The sequence below is a fragment of the Elephantulus edwardii genome, unplaced genomic scaffold (assembly GCF_000299155.1).
Source record: "Elephantulus edwardii isolate Elephantulus edwardi_28Jun2011 unplaced genomic scaffold, EleEdw1.0 scaffold00347, whole genome shotgun sequence".
Classification (NCBI taxonomy): domain Eukaryota; kingdom Metazoa; phylum Chordata; class Mammalia; order Macroscelidea; family Macroscelididae; genus Elephantulus; species Elephantulus edwardii.
Window position 1 is genome coordinate 1,113,405 of NW_006400097.1, and position 4,376 is coordinate 1,117,780.

Sequence of the window (4,376 nt, forward strand, 5' to 3'; positions counted from 1 at the left end):
TCAACATCAAAAAAGCAAAAATCCTCACCACTGGACCAATTGGCAGCGTTATTATGAATGGTGAAAAGATTGAGATAACTAACAGTTTTAGTTGGCTTGACTCCACACTCTTGGTAACAGCAGTCAGGAAATCAAGAGACAAACTGCAATGGTAAACTCAGCTGTTAAGAATCTCTCCAGGGTACTGAAGAGCAGCAACATCAGGCTGGAGACTAAGATGCGCCTGATCCGGGCTATAGTCTTCACAATTGTGTGCCATGCATCAGAGAATTGGACAGTGACTAGTAGTGATAGAAAGAGAATTGATGCCTTTGAGCTCTGGTGCTGGAGAAGAGTGTTGAATATACCATGGACTGCTAGGAGAACAAACAGGTTTTTCGTGGAGAGGGGCAAGCCTGGTTGCTCCTTGGAGTCAAGGATTCTGAAGCTTCTTCTGACTTACTTTGGTCCTTGGAGAAAGGACATCATGTTTGGGAGAGTGGAGGGACAGCGAAGGAGATAAAGACCTCCGATGGATAGATTGATTCTGTGATTGTGGTGGTGATAGTGTGTCTGAGACAGTGAGGTTGGTACAGGATAGAGAGCAGGGTTTAGGGATCTTGTACATTGGATTGTTATGAGTTATAAGCGACTTGACAGCACATTAACAACAACAAAAATGCTAAATAAAAACCAAAACTAAACAAAGGAGATCATTTTATATGTATCAGATAATTCAGATCAATTCAATGTTTAAAAGTATTGTATCTTGTTTTTGTTGTGGTTATTAAGTGCTGTCAAGTCACCTACAACTCTAACTACTTTATGTGCAACAGCTCTGAAGCCTGTCCTGTCCTGAGGCAATCTCACTGACCTGACACACCTAGTTCCATTGCCTCAAACCATCTCAACTGGGGTCATCCTCTCTTGCGCGGTCCCTCAACCTTTTTGAGCATGATATTCTTCTCAAAGGTCTGGTCTCTCCTGGCCACATGCTCAACTTTATAAGACAGAGCTTCCACCTCCTAGCCTTCAAGGAAAAATTTGGTTTCACCCTCTCCAAGACAACCTATTTGTTTTCTTGGTCGTCTATAGTATTTTGATGATTCCACAACTCAAAGGCATCAATTCTTCTTCTGTCATCCTTAGATATTGTCTAGATCTCTGATGCATAACAGGTAATTGCAAAAATTATGGTCTGGGTCAGGAGAACATTAATCTCTTGACTGAACCACTTGAATCGCTGCTTCTCAGTTCTATGGAGAGGTCTCAACATCAGATTTTCCTAATGCACTTTGTCTTTTGATTTCTTGACTGGCAGTGTGTTGTAAGATTAAGTAATGTGAGTCCCTGGTTAAGAATGTCATAAGACATAATGAAGTATACATGGGGGAGCGGGGATTGCCAATTTAACCCACTAGAAGTGTTAGAAAAAGTAAATTGAAAAGGTGTTTAGAGAATAGCTCTTATCTTTCCCATACTTAAAATTTCAAAAAGTCACATGAAAAATAAGAATAAGAGGTTTGGTAAGTGTATCAGTGTTGTCCAGAATAAGTAGGAAAATAGAATAAAGTAATGAAGCTTTTTTATTCTTTACTGAGTGCTCACCACCGGAAAACTGCAATATTTGTTTATAAAATAATTAGATTAGAATGAGTACATTGATATCCAATATGAAAAAATAATTAGGGGATGCCTATGCCTTTATATTTCTTTTCTAAAATTACCTTATTGAAGCTGATCTGAACTTATCTCTGGTTTGACTGTAAATTAAAAAACATTTTGAAATCTTTTCAGAAAACAAACTTTCAAAGTGTTTTATGTTTATCATTTTTGCTTATGAAATAACAACAAATAATTATCTTTTAATCCAAGATTATCACAAAATAACATAATGAGGTATAAAGGATGAACACTCACATGAATGCACACACATGCACACACACTCTATGGATGAACTGAAAAACATTTATAGAAAGGATTCTTTCAAATTTAGAAAGTATTTAATGCAACAATGAATGAATGGAAAACCAAGTTTTTTGCAAACTTTCATTAAAATACCAATTAAAAAAAGAAAGAAACAGAAAGTAAATGACTGGACTTTTGAATAGCTTAAGTCAGGTAAAGATATTTGTTCAAGTAATAATATAATGATATCATAGACTATTTCCTACTTATTGAATTTCACACACATACACACACACACACACACACACACACACACAAACACATACACACACATTTAAAAACATACTAAAATTTAAAGGAAAAAGAGCAAAAAAACCTAACCACTGCTATGTAGTCCACTCTTGACCTTGAATAAGGAAGATCAAAGAGTAATTGTTGACAAAGGATATTGAATAGACAGTGGACTGCCCTATGAAAAAAATCTGTCCTGGAAGAAGTACAGGCAGAATATTTTTTACAAATGAGGATGCAAATATGTATCTCACATACTTTGAGCATATCAGGGGGGGTCCACCCCATTATGATTAATATAGACATAGTATTTTTTTAAAGAATATCAATGGCATGTGTTGATGCCATGAATGTAAAGAAGTGATTGTAAACATAATGTTAGGTCTGGTTGTGTTCCTTTGTTATACTTAATAAAGTCACAGAATGGCACTTGAAAACAAAAATACACCCTGTTTTTAAAGTTAGAAGAAGCTCACACACAAAATCTCAGTTAACATGTAAAGGACAGAATAAGGAGGGGAACTTTATTGCTATGCAAGAGACACTTATTGTTATGATAATCAGAAATTTTCAGAAAATGAGAATCTTTTTGTGATAATGGGAAAATTTTTAAGAAAAGTCCTAAATTGTGAGAACTGAAAAGTTATCTGTTAGAGTTGCATATTTCTTTATCTTAAATGGGAATATCCTGAACAAGATAATTTTAAGTAACTGAATAACTTTAGCTACTTTTGTGTAAATTTAAATTTTAAGAAACCTCAATGATCAATTACTTTAAACTAGAGTTTTCCACTTTTATAAATTTATTTTGTCAACAGTTTATTGCAGACAAACTCAATGGTGCTCTTTTAAGATAAATTAAATAAAGAGTCTATTTTATTTCTTTTTCTGATTACATAATATAAGCCACTTTTGAAAGCTTAGTAGAAAATTACAAAGGCTTGTTTAAGCCAAGAGAGAGTGAACTAATTTAATTATAATAAAAAGGATTTAGACCCAAACCATAAGAGTACTTACTTGTATTGATTACTTTTCAAAGCTTCTGGAGATTAGAATCAAATGGCTTTTATGCAGGATTATAGACAAAGCTAACAATCTCAAGGAAAAAAAATAGACAATGCAGTATTATTCACAAAAATTAGAATATGTTTGGCAAATGTAATTAAAATGCTTACAACTGCTTTAGATCCTTAAAATATATATAGTAAATCATATCATTAAATTAATATAGCTGTATTACAAGAAATAAAGATATGTATCAAAATTAAAAAAATATTCTAGTTCTCTCAAAAACACAAAAAAGATCAATAGCAGATTTCTCCCTTAAGTTGCACTCTTTCTATATGTTTTATTCCTAGAAGTATAAAACCCTTAAGAAAGGAGACGCCCTTACCCCATCAAGATGGCTTGACATGGTAACTGCAGCAACGTGTGATTATCAAAGGAATCCAGAATTAAGGTTGCATAGTGGAGCGCATCTGGGGAGAGGGGACAGGGTTGGGGTCAGAGTGTGGGTGGAGGGGAGGGATTGTATACCAACGAAGAAGTTTTGCTTTTGCTTTTCAAAGAGAGGAGCGAACTGAGCATAGAGGGGTAAAGAAAAAGGTGCAACAAAGAATGAATGAAAATCCAAAATATCTGTGAACGTTCATTAAAATTAATAAAATAAAACAAAAAAAATGGTAAGGGTGACATAGAATAGACAGGATTCAATCCAATTGTTCATAGGATTGTTATGAGTTGTACTTGTCTGGAAGGCACTTAACAACAAAAACAATAAAAAACCAACTTCAGATAAAATATCATTTACTTAAAACAAAAGCAGATTATTTTTATTGACACAACAAACTAAGTATAAACAATAAAGAACATTGGCCTTAGTTTATAAAGTATAATCTGGTCACATAACTTTTTTTTTCAAATTTTCTAGTTTTTACAACTAACAGTATGCAAATCCCTTTGTAAATGTTATTTGATTTAAAGAGGGAGGGACTTTTCGTATTGCTTGTAGTTTAACCTTGTTGTTGTTGTTATGTGCCATCGAGTCTCTTGCGACTCATACCTACCCTATGTACAACAGCCCTAAACCCTGTTCTATTCTGTGATAATCACACTGCCTCTGATTCACCCATCCGGATTACCCCAGTCACTGAATTAACCCACCTCATAGAGGGTCTTCCCCTCCTGCGCTGTCCCTC

The 4,376-nt window shown here is 34.5% G+C and overlaps 1 pseudogene; it reads left to right on the plus strand.

Annotated features, from left to right (window-relative positions):
• The window catches only part of LOC102856723, a 26,979-nt pseudogene that overhangs the window by 15,693 nt on the left and 6,910 nt on the right, over window positions 1–4,376 (plus strand).